The sequence below is a fragment of the Mustelus asterias genome, chromosome 2 (genome assembly GCF_964213995.1).
Source record: "Mustelus asterias chromosome 2, sMusAst1.hap1.1, whole genome shotgun sequence".
Classification (NCBI taxonomy): Eukaryota; Metazoa; Chordata; class Chondrichthyes; order Carcharhiniformes; family Triakidae; genus Mustelus; species Mustelus asterias.
The window spans coordinates 12,695,981-12,709,001 of record NC_135802.1 but is presented as its reverse complement, the minus strand read 5'-3'; the positions used below and the strand labels follow the sequence as shown (position 1 = coordinate 12,709,001).

At 47.1% G+C, this 13,021-nt stretch overlaps 1 protein-coding gene across 1 annotated transcript in view; it reads right to left on the bottom strand.

The window, feature by feature from the left end:
* Nucleotides 1-10,393, bottom strand: part of zbtb47b (zinc finger and BTB domain containing 47b) — a 271,167-nt gene extending 260,774 nt beyond the window's left edge. The window contains exon 1 of the mRNA XM_078231490.1: nucleotides 10,152-10,393. The gene's annotated coding sequence lies outside the window, so the exon portion shown is untranslated. The remainder of the gene's footprint in view (nucleotides 1-10,151) is intronic.
* Nucleotides 10,394-13,021: the final 2,628 nt, after the last annotated feature.

The following is a 13,021-nucleotide window of genomic DNA, read 5'->3' as shown; positions in this document are numbered from 1 at the left end:
ATCCAAAGCGGAATACTTGTTGCTAAGGGGAACGACCACCGGGGATCCCTGCACGGACTGCTTCCTCCCAGCCCCTCTCACCGTCACCCATCTGTTTTCAATCCTCGGAGTAACTGTATTCCTAAAGCTTGTGTCTATGGCCATCTCTGCGTCCCTGATGATCCTAAGTTCATCCAACTCCAGCTCCAGTTCCCTAACACGGTTTTGGAGGAGCTGCAGATGGGTGCACTTCCCACAGGTGTAATCAGTAGGGACACTGTCGTCGTCCCTCACCTCAAACATAGTGCAAGAGGAACATTGCACTGCCTGCACACCCATCCCCTCTAGATACCTTGCCAGTACCAGGTAGAAAGTGCAAAAATGAATTCAACTCACCCCTGCTCGCCCTTTCAGCCTAAGCCCTGTGAGCCAAAGTCTTATAGCTCACACTCTGCTTCCCACACACTCCCCTGCCCACTCCCGACACTGCCCGCTGTATACTGCAGCCTACCTTTTATACTTCACGCGCTTAAAAAACCCTTCCCAGACTCCTTTGCTGCCCACTTCTAGTTTTCACTTTAAACTTGAAAAACTGCTGTTAAAGTAAAGGCCAAAAAAATACACACACTAGCTGACTAATTAAATAAATAAACAATTCAATTAAACCAATTAATCTCTCACCAGCACTGCTGCTTTCAATCACCCCTCTCAGCTTGCTCCAGTGGATCAATGAGGGGGAACCTCCCAGGTAACTGACTTTTAAAGTTAAAATAAAAACCCTTCCCAGACTCCTTTGCTGCCCACTTCTAGTTTTCACTTTAAACTTGAAAAACTGCTGTTAAAGTAAAGGCCAAAAAAATACACACACTAGCTGACTAATTAAATAAATAAACAATTCAATTAATCTCTCACCAGCACTGCTGCCTTCAATCACCCCTCTCAGCTTGCTCCAGTGGATCAATGACTTATTGTCACAAGTTGGCTTACATTAACACTGTAATGAAGTTACTGTGAAAATCCCCTAGTCGCCACACTCCAGCGCCTGTTCAGGTACACGGAGGGAGAATTTAGCATGGTCAATGCACCTAACCAGCACGTCTTTCGGACTGTGGAGAAACTCACGCAGACACGGGGAGAACGTGCAGACTCCACACAGACAGTGACCCAAGCCGGGAATTGAACGCGGCCGCTGGCGCTGTGAGGCAGCAGTGCTAACCACTGTGCCGTAGCTGCAACTGCCTGAAAAAGAGATCGGCAATTGAGCTTGAAAGGCACCTACAGAACGCAGCTCAGGGGCAGGCCATTCAGCCCAACTGGCACATGCTGGTGTTTATGTTCCACATGAGCCTCCTCTCAGCCCTGCGTTAGGGCGGCACAGTGGTTAGCACTGCTGTCTCACAGCACCAGAGACTTAGGTTCAATTGCCGGCTTGGGGCACCATCTGTGCGGAGTCTGCACATTCTCCCCATGTCTGCATGGGTTTCCTCCGGGTTCTCCGGTTTCCTCCCACAGTCCGAAAGACGTGCAGGTTAAGTAGATTGGCCATGCTAAATTGCCCTTTTGTGTCCAAAAACATGTAGGTTAGGGGGATTAGCAGGGTAAATACATGAGGTTAAAGGGTGGTGTGGGCCTAGATAAAGATGCTCTGTCAGAGAGTTGGTGCAGACTCGATGGGCCGAATGGCCTCCTTCTGCACTGTAGGGATTCTTTGATTCTACTTCAGTGCATCGTTCTATTCCTTTTTCTCTGTGTTTCTCCCGCTTCCCTTTAAACACATCCGCAGTGTTCACCTCAACCACTCCCAATGTTCAAAGCTGCAACCACTCTCTGGGTAAAGGAGGTTCTCCCACATCCCTTATTGGATTTATCAATGAAGGTCTTGTATCTAGTTCCACATTCTGGCCTCCCTCAAGGGGAAACTCCTCCTCCATAACGACCCTCACCAAACCTGTTCAAAGTCATTTGGAACTCAATCAGGTCAGTCCTTGCTGAAAGGCTGAGGGAACAGTCCCCAGCCTGGGGGTCCCATCTCAGAAATATTGGCACTAATCCAGAAACTGTGTGTCAGCTGTGGCTCGGTAGGTAGCGCTCTCACCTCCGACTCAGAAGTACGTGCGTTCGAGTCTCACTCCAGAAACCAGAGTATAAAATCCCAGGCTGACAGTCCAGTGCAGTACTGGGGGAGCGCTGCACAGTCAGCTTTCTGATCAGACATTAAAACAAGACCCCCCCCCCCAACCATCTCTGCCATGGAACGCCAGCAAAGCTCATATCCCACGCAGGAATTTTAAACAAATTCCTGTTCCCACTAAACTCAGATTTTATCATTCAGAGAGTGTCCACAGGTGCATGTTGGGCGTAACTCTGGCTCTTTATTCGGGGTTGAGACTGACAGACAGTCCCTGAAATATACCTGGCCCCTGCCCAGCTAGAATACAACCAATTCAGACCACAGCCCTGACTTCAAGTTGGACCACATCCCTGCACTCGGATTACACTGAATAATACAGTAGAGTACAAAATGAGGCCATTCAGCCCATCATGTGTGCTGGCCCTTTGGAAGATCCGTCAAGTTAGTCCATCTCCTCTGTTCTTGCACTATAAAACTCTGATTTACAGATTGTAGATAGCCTGTACACAGACCAGTTAGATTTGCACACACAGGGGTTAAAGAACACAAGAAATAGAAGTAGGAGTAGGCCAGCAGGCCCCTTCATGCCTGCCCTGCCATTCAATACAATCATGGCTCATCTATGCCGGCCTCAACTCCTTTTCTGGGCCATTCCCCCCAGCCCTCTATTCCTCAATCTAGCAAAAAGTTATCCACTTTCACTTGAAATACGTCTAACGATCCAGCCTCCATCACCCTTTGGGGCAGAGAACTCTAGAGATTCACTACCCTCTGTGAGAAGAAATTTCTACGCACCTCAGTGTTAAAGGTATTGTGAAGAATCTGTACACATATCAGATATGTTGTGGAGATGCCGGCGTTGGACTGAGGTGGGGACAGTAAGTAATATCACAACACCAAGTTAAAGTCCAACAGGTTTATTTGGCAGCACGAGCTTTCGGAGCGTTGCCCCTTCATCAGGTGAGTGAAGAGTTGGGTTCACAAAAAGGGCATATAAAGCCACAAACTCAATTACTAGATAATGGTTGGAATGCGAGTCTTAACAGGTAATCAAGTCTCTACAGGTGCAGACAATGTGAGTGGAGAGAGGGTTAAGCACAGATTAAAGAGATGTGTATTGTCTCCAGCCAGGACAGTTAGTGAGATTTTGCAAACCCAGGCAAGTCGTGGGAGTTACAGATAGTGTGACATGAACCCAAGATCCCGGTTGAGGCCGTCTTCATGTGTGCGGAACTTGGCTATCAGTTTCTGCTCAGCGATTCTGCGTTGTCATGTGTCGTGAAGGCCACCATGGAGAATGCTTACCCAAAGATCAGAGGCTGAATGCCCTTGACTGAAGTGTTCCCCAACAGGAAGGGAACACTCCTGCCTGGTGATTGTCGAGCGGTGTCCATTCATCCGTTGTCGTAGTGTCTGCATGGTTTCCCCAATGTACCATGCCTCGGGACATCCTTTCCTGCAGCCTATCAGGTAGACAACGTTGGCCGAGTCACAAGAGTATGTACCGTGTACCTGGTGGATGGTGTTCTCACGTGAGATGATCCGGCACATCTTGCAGAGGTTGCTGTGGCAGAGTTGTGAGGTATCATGGTCACTGTTCTTCTGAAGGCTGGGTAGTTTGCTGCGAACAATGGTCTGTTTGAGGTTGCGCGGTTGTTTGAAGGCAAGTAGTAGAGGTGTGGAGATGGCCTTGGCGAGATGTTCGTCTTCATCGATGACATGTTGAAGGCTGTGGAGAAGGTGTTGTACCTTCTCCACTCCGGGGAAGTACTGGACAACGAAGGGTACTCTGTCCGCTGTGTCCTGTGTTTGTCTTCTGAGGAGATCTATGCGGTTTTTCACTGTGGCGTGTCGGAACTGTCGATCGATGAGTTGTGCGCCATATCCTGTTCTACGAGGGCGTCTTTCAGTGTCTGTAGCAATCCTCCTCATCTGAGCAGATCCTGTGTATACGGAGGGCTTGTCCGTAGAGGATGGCTTCTTGAATGTGTTTAGGGTGGAAAGCATGTTGTGGATAAAGGGGGATCTATAGATGTACTGTACTTAGATTTCCAGAGGGTACGGCAGGTAATCAAGAAGGTTAATGGAATGCTCTCCTTTATTACAAGAGGAGTCGAACATAAAATAAGGATGTTATGCTTCAGTTATATAGGACATTGGTGAGACCACATCTCGAATGCTATGTGCAGTTTTGGTCTCCTTATTTAAGGAAGGGTGTAAATGCATTGGAGACGGTTCAGAGGACATTTACTGGATTGATACCTGGAATGAGCGGGTATGAGGGAAGCTTGGACTTGTTTCCAATGGAATTTGGAAGAATGAGGGGTGACTTGGTTAAAGTATACAAGCCCTGAATGGTCTGACAAGGTGGATGTGGAAAAGGTGTTTCCTCTAGTGGGCGAATCCAGAACCCAGGGGCAGTGTTATAAAGTTAGGGGTCGCCCTTTTGGGAGAGAGATTGGAAGAATTTTTTACTCTGAGGGTTGTGCGGCTTTGGAACTCTCTGCCTTAGAAGACTGTGGAATAAAGCCAACCTTTCCGACAGAATTCTACCGCCTTGCCCTCCACGGAATCGGAACAGGCGAGGGGCGGACAACAGAAATGTCCTCGGGCGGGGATTTCCGTTCTCGCTCGTGTGAGGCTGTAAAATCCCACCCTTCGAGTCTGGATGACCCCCGAGTCGAAACGTTGGCTCTATTCTCTCTCCACAGGTGCTGTCAGACCTACTGAGATTTTCCAGCATTTTCTAGTTTTTGTTCCCACTGGAGGTTGATTCGATTTATTATTGATGTGGAGATTCCCTGATGAAGGAGCAGCGCTCCAAAAGCTTGTGCTTCCAAATAAACCTGTTGGACTTTAACCTGGCGTTGAGAGACTTCTTACTGTGCCCACCCCAGTCCAACGCCGGCCTCTCCACATCAATAATAAATCAAATCAACTGTGTCCCTGTCTGACTTTATGATGAAAATATCAGGAGACCCCCTCTTACCCTATGTTACAGAATTAACTCATACAGCGATCTCATATGGGATACACCAGTAATTAAAACACCATAATAGCACTGAGACAGAATGATACATAATCTCACAAACATTCCAAAGTTACCAGCATGGCAAAACTACAGTGTTTTGTTGAATCACATTACTGTATTAAAAAAAACATTAAATATTGCTGCTCCCCTTCTGCCTCCACAGTCTGACTGAACTTAACCTTGGAAAAGTCTGGAGTACTTCCTCATTATTAGGGGGCTGTGTCTCACCTCTCCATTTAAAAGTCAGTCACATACACTCATTCCTCTATATGGTGGCACAGTGGTTAGCACTGCTGCCTCACAGCGCCAGGAACCCAGGTTCAATTCCCGGCTTGGGGCACTGTCTGTGCGGAGTCTGCACATTCTCCCCGTGTCTGCGTGGGTTTCCTCCGGGGGCTCCGGTTTCCTCCCACAGTCCAAAAGACATGCTGGTTAGGTGCATTGGCCGTGCTAAATTCCCCCTCAGTGTACCCGAACAGGTGCCGGAGTGTGGCGACTAGGGGATTTTCACAGTAACTTCATTGCGGTGTTAATGGAAGCCTTACTTGTGACATTAATAAACAAACTTTTATTTTAACTGAGAGCAGGAGAGGTTTACCAGAATGGTTCTGGGGATGAGGGATTTTACTTACAAAGTTAGGTTACAGAAGCTGGGGTTGATCTCCTTGAAGCAAAAATGATTTTGGGAAGATTTGATCGTGGTGTACAAGATCATGAACGATTTAGATAAGATAATAAGAGAGACATAAAGAAAAGCTGTTCCCATTGGCTGGTGGTACGTGGAATAAGGGACACAGATCAAAAATTTTTTGGCAAGAGTTGGCATTACCATCGATGAATCCCCCACTACCAACATTCTGGGGGTTACCATTAACCAGAAACTGAACTTGCCACATAAATACTGTGGCAGGAAAGAGGCTAGGAATCCTGCAGTGAGTGACTCATCTCCTGATTCCCCAAAGCCTGTCCACCATCTACAAGGCACAAGTCAGGAGTGTGATGGAATACTCCCCACTTGCCTGGATGGGTGCAGCTCCAACAACACTCAAGAAGCTCGACACCATCCAGGACAAAGCACGATGACAACAATGTGTACTATCTACAAGACCCACTGTGGAAATTCAACAAGGTTCCTTAGACAGCACCTTCTAAACTCACGACCGCTACCATCTTGAAGGACAAGGGCAGCAGATACAAGGGAACACCACCACCTGCAAGTTCCCCTCCAAGCCACTCATCATCCTGACTTGGTAATATATCGCCGTTCCTTCACAGTCGCTGGGTCAAAATCCTGGAACTCACTCCCTAACTTGGATTTTGATTTGATTTATTATTGTCACATGTATTAACATACAGTGAAAAGTATTGTTTCTTGCGCGCTATACAGACAAAGCATACCGTTCATAGAGAAGGAAACGAGACAGTGCAGAATGTACTGTTACAGTCATTGCAGCACTGCAGTGGTTCATGAAGGCAGCTCACCAAAACCTTCTCAAGGGAAATTTGGGATGGGAAATAAATACTGGCACTGCTAGTGCTTCCAACATCGCATGCCTCCCCTTTAGTGTTCTGGACCCACAGGCAACATTCTTAATTGTATAAAATCAGAGACTGTATAAATCAGCACTGGAACACCCCCACCCTCCTCTCCCCTCTTCCCCCACCCCCGTCCCTGCCAGGTGTTTGATGAGTAAGTTTCCCCATTAATCTCCATCTATATCTCAGTGGGCAAGTGGATTATCTGCTGTAACACTGAGTAGTGGAGGAGGTGGTGGCGTAGTGGTATTATCATTGGCCTAGTAATCCAGAGACCCAGGATAATGCTCTGCAGACCCGGGTTCAAATCCCACCACGGCATAGAAACATAGAAGATAGGAGCAAGGGGAGGCCATTCAGCCCTTCGAGCCTGCTCCACCATTCATCACAATCAATCTGATCATCCAACTCAGTCGCCTAATCCTGCTTTCTCCCCATAACCTTTGATCCCATTCGCCCCAAGCGCTATATCCAGCCGCCTCTTGAATACATTCAATGTTTTGGCATCAACTACTTCCTGTGGTAATGAATTCCACAGGCTCACCACTCTTTGGGTGAAGAAATGTCTCCTCATCTCTGTCCTAAATGGTCTACCCCGAATCCTCAGACTGTGACCCCTGGTTCTGGACTCCCCCACCATCGGGAACATCCTCCCTGCATCTACCCTGTCTAGTCCTGTTAGAATTTTATAAGTCTCTATGAGATCCACCCCTCCTTTGTCTGAACTCCAGTGAAAACATAGAAACATAGAAACATAGAAACCCTACAGTGCAGAAGGAGGCCATTCGGCCCATCGAGTCTGCACCGACCACAATCCCACCCAGGCCCTACCCTCACATATTTACCCGCTAACCCCTCTAACCTACGCATGTCAGGGGCAATTTTAACCTGGCCAATCAACCTAACCCGCACATCTTTGGACTGTGGGAGGAAACCGGAGCACCCGGAGGAAACCCACGCAGACACGAGGAGAATGTGCAAACTCCACACAGACAGTGACCCGAGCCGGGAATCGAACCCGGGACCCTGGAGCTGTGAAGCAGCAGTGCTAACCACTGTGCTACCGTGCCGCCCAGTCAACCTAACCTAGTCAACCTAGTCAATCCTAGTCAATCTCTCCTCATACATCAGACCCACCATCCCCGGAATCAGCCTGGTAAACCTTCGCTGCACTCCCTCGAGAGCAAGAACATCCTTCCTCAGAAAAGGAGACCAAAACTGCACACAATATTCTGCACACACAGCAGATGATGGAATGACCACGAAACCATTGTCGGAAAAACCCATCTGGTTCACTGATGTCCTTCAGGGAAGGAAACCTGCCGTCCTTACCCGATCTGGCCTACAGACCGAGTAAGGATTCCAGGCCCACAGCAACGTGGTTGGCTCTTATCTGCCCTCTAAAATGGCTGACCAGGCCACTCAGTTCAAGGGCAATTAGGACAATTGCTGACCCAGCCAGCGACGCCCACATCCCATAAATGAATAAAAATAAGTCCCAGAATCAGACACAAGTGATCAGAAATAGAAACCGCAATTGATTTTTCTAGGTTTCAGCCAACACCAGCTCGCTAGCTCAGGGTGATGTTGCCACTTCTAAACGGGTGAGATGATAATCTGGACAATTTGGGCAAATGTGGATTTGTTAATGAAAGTCAGCACAGATTTCTTAAAGAGGGCATGGGGGATAAGTCAGTGAAGAGGGCCAGGTAGATTGAGAAAAGGATTAAACTGCACACGGGTTCCTGGGCTTTAGAAGCAGAGGTGTAGGGTAAAGAAAAATGTTGTGTTGACCCTCAGTAAAACACGGGTTCGGCCTCAAATGTTGCATCACATCCAGATTTAAGCACTACACTTTCGGAAGGAAGTCAAGGTTTTAGAGAGAGAGAGAGAGAGATTGACGAGAATGGTTCCAGGGCTGAGGAACTTCAGTTACAGCGGTGAGGCTGGGACCGTTTTCCCCAGAGAAGGCAGAAAGGAGATTTAATGCAGATATTCAAAAGTGTGAGGGGCCCGGACAGAGTCGACAGGGCGGAACCGTCCCCATTGGTGGAAGGGTTGAGAATCAGAGGGCACCGATTTAAGGCGACTGGCAAAAGTAGCGATGTTCGACAGAAGGAAAATGTTTTTTCCGCAGTGGGCGGTCAGGACTCGGAAAAGTGCTGCCTGAGAATGAGGAGGAGACGGGGGTAAAATCACAGAATCCCTACAGTGCAGAAGGAGGCCATTCGGCCCATCGAGTCTGCACCGACCACAATCCCGCCCAGGCCCTATCCCCGTAACCCCACATATTTACTCTGCTAATCCCCCTGACACTAGGGTTAATTTAGCATGGCCAATTCACCTAACCCGCACATCTTTTGGACTATGGGAGGAAACCTACACAGACACAGGGAGAACATGCAGACTCCGCACTGACAATGACCCGAGGCTGGAATCAAACCCGGGTCTCTGGTGCTGAGAGGCAGCAGTGCTGACCACCGTGCTGCCCAATCAAGGCAAAAAGAACTGGGTAGGAAGAGAACCTGTCTTAAGAAGTATGGGGGGTGGGGGGGGGGGGGAAACAAGCCAAGTGGTTTTCACGGAGAGCTGCCATGTACATGATGGGCCAAATGGCCTCCTTCTATACTGTAACAATTCTATGATTCTATACAGACATATGATAAAAGAAATAAAATTTCAATTCCCAGGAGCGGATATTATATTTGTCCACGAAGAGGATCATTATTTCAGCTCCAAACACACAGCCCAGGAACAGTGACAGCAACTTAACAACACACACCCAGCGCATCAACCAATCTGAGCTCGGAGGGAAAAAAGGAGGAGGGAATACTCACAGGTCAGGGGTAATAAAAACCCAACTCAATTACTATCAACAGCAACAGGCTGCAGTGGCTTACACTCTATCTTCAACAACCTTGACAGAGGGAGGGGTAGAGAGAGAGGGAGAAATACCTCGCTAAAAATATTAAGATTTATAAATAAATATTCATCTTTATTAAAAACTCTGAAACCCTCCACTGGATAAAATTACAAGCTCTGTAATCAAATCAACTGGGAGGCAATAAACATTGTTTTGTTTCAGGGAGGGAAGTTTACAAATAATTTAAACATTGTTTAGAGAAATATTTGCAGAGACTGCGGAGAATTAACTTGGACAAGAAAGAGGTGGTGGGGGAGAGAAAGGGAGTGAGAGAGAGGGGGAGAGAAAGGGAGTGAGAGAGAGGGGGAGAGAAAGGGGGTGAGAGAGAGGGGGAGAGAAAGGGAGTGAGAGAGAGAGAGAAAGGGAGTGAGAGAGAGAGAGAAAGGGAGTGAGAGAGAGAAAGGGAATGAGAGAGAGAGAGAAAGAGAGTGAGAGAGAGAGAGAAAGGGAGTGTGAGAGAGAGAAAGGGAGTGAGAGAGAGAAAGGGAGTGAGAGAGAGAAAGGGAGAGAGAGGGAAAGGGAGAGAGAGAGATACACTTCGTAAAACTTACCAAATATGGTTGTGGGGAGTGAAGTTGAAACGAGTTTGTTCAGAATTCCCAGGAGTTCTGCCCAGAGGTTAAATCACAAAATCCGATCTTTCAGCAGGGGGGCAAAAAAGGAACTAATTAAAAACAAAGGTTTTTTTTTGTGTGTTTTGAACTCCCCTCGTTTACCCCCCGCCACTTCCCCAAGTGCAAAGTTTGCACTTGGAAAAGTCTGGCTCACTTCCGCATTGTCAATTTCACACAGTGCCGGAGGGCGGAGTAAGCTCTTAAAGAGAGATTCCCTCCTCCAAATCTCTGCTTCTATATATACATCTACAAACAAAACAGGGCTCTTATCAATGTGTTTGTAACAACAAGAGGTGACAAAACAGCAAAGGTTTAAACACAACACTCTGAAAGTGCTAACTGGTGCAGAGCTGTACTGGGGGGAGGGGGGGCAGAAAGTTTCACTATTAAAATTTGAGCGTTTAAAAGGCGGGCAAGAGCTAAAACTCAGGATGGGGAAGGGGTGGGGAGAGCAGAGGCAGCTTTTACTAACATGGCTGCACAGGGGCAAAGGCAAAAGTTACTTTGAAAAGTAATTCTATTTTTCTTCTGGAAGTCTGTAGGAGATTAAAAGTAAAAAATAATCGAACCCAGGGAATCTAAATCAGGAAAGTATTGATGAAGGTCAAACAGAAATTTACGGGGGGGGCCGGATGGATTTCCACTCCATCTGACGAAGGAGCAGCGCTCTGAAAGCTAATGCCATTTGCTACCAAATAAACCTGTTGGACTTTAACCTGGTGTTGTTAAAACTCTTACTGTGTTTACTGTACTCAGTCAGTCTCTGTCTTACTGTACTCATGATGTGGAGATGCCGGCGTTGGACTGGGGTAAGCACAGTAAGAAGTCTCACAACACCAGAAACTGATAGCCAAGTTCCGCACACATGAGGACGGTCTAAACCGGGATGGTGGATTTATGTCACATTATCAGTAACCCCCACAGCTTGCCTCCTGGACTTGCACAATTTCACAAGCTGTACTGTCTGGAGACAATACACATCTCTTTAACCTGTGTTGAATGCTCCCTCCACCCACATTGTCTGTACATTTAAGACCTGGCTGGCTGTAGAGATTTGCATTCTAATCAGTATTCTGTAACTTGATTTCTGTGTCTGTGCCCTGTTTGAGAACAGAGACCACTCCATCTGACGAAGGAGCATTGCTCCGAAAGCTTATGGTATTTGCTACCAAATTAACCTGGTGTTGTGAGACTTCTTACTGTGCTTACTGTACTCAGTCAGTCTCTGTCTTACTGTACTCAGTCTCTGTCTTACTGTACTCAGTCAGTCTCTGTCTTACTGTACACCTGATGTGGAGATGCCGGCGTTGGACTGGGGTAAACACAGTAAGAAGTTTAACAACACCAGGTTAAAGTCCAACAGGTTTATTTGCTACCAAATAAACCTGTTGGACTTTAACCTGGTGTTGTTAAACTTCTTACTGTACTCCGTCAGTCTCTGTCTTACTGTACTCAGTCAGTCTCTGTCTTACTGTACTCACAGTAAGAAGTTTAACAACACCAGGTTAAAGTCCAACAGGTTTATTTGGTAGCAAAAGCCATACAAGCTTTCGGAGCTCTAAGCCCCTTCTTCAGGTGAGTGGGAATTCTGTTCACAAACAGAACTTATAAAGACACAGACTCAATTTACATGAATAATGGTTGGAATGCGAATACTTACAACTAATCAAGTCTTTAAGAAACAAAACAATGTGAGTGGAGAGAGCATCAAGACAGGCTAAAAAGATGTGTATTGTCTCCAGACAAGACAGCCAGTGAAACTCTGCAGGTCCACGCAACTGTGGGAGTTACCGTGAGCGGTCAGGGGCATTCGGCCTCTGATATTCGGGTAAGCGTTCTCCAAGGCGGCCTTCGTGACACACGACAGCGCAGAGTCGCTGAGCAGAAACTGATAGCCAAGTTCCGCACACACGAGGACGGCCTCAACCGGGATATTGGGTTCATGTCACACTATTTATAACGCCCACAGTTGCGTGGACCTGCAGAGTTTCACTGGCTGTCTTGTCTGGAGACAATACACATCTTTTTAGCCTGTCTTGATGCTCTCTCCACTCACATTGTTTTGTTTCTTAAAGACTTGATTAGTTGTAAGTATTCGCATTCCAACCATTATTCATGTAAATTGAGTCTGTGTCTTTATAAGTTCTGTTTGTGAACAGAATTCCCACTCACCTGAAGAAGGGGCTTAGAGCTCCGAAAGCTTGTGTGGCTTTTGCTACCAAATAAACCTGTTGGACTTTAACCTGGTGTTGTTAAACTTCTTACTGTGTTTACACCAGTCCAACGCCGGCATCTCCACATCATTACTGTACTCAGTCAGTCTCTGTCTTACTGTACTCAGTCAGTCTCTGTCTTACTGTACCCACAGTAAGAAGTCTCACAACACCAGGTTAAAGTCCAACAGGTTTATTTGGTAGCAAATACCATAAGCTTTTGGAGCACTGCTCCTTCGTCAGATGGAGTGGATATCTGCTCTCAAACAGTGCACAGACACAGAAATCAAGTTACAGAATACTAATTAGAATGCGAATCTCAACAGCCAGCCGGGTCTTAAAGGTACAGACAATGTGGGTGGAGGGAGCATTCAACACAGGTTAAAGAGATGTGTATTGTCTCCAGACAGATCAGCGAGTGAGATTCTACAAGCCCAGGAGGCAAGCTGTGGGGGTTACTGATAATGTGACATAAATCCAACATCCCGGTTTAGGCCGTCCTCATGTGTGCGGAACTTGGCTATCAGTTTCTGCTCAGCGACTCTGCGCTGTCGTGTGTCGTGAAGGCCGCCTTGGAGAATGCTTACCTGAAGA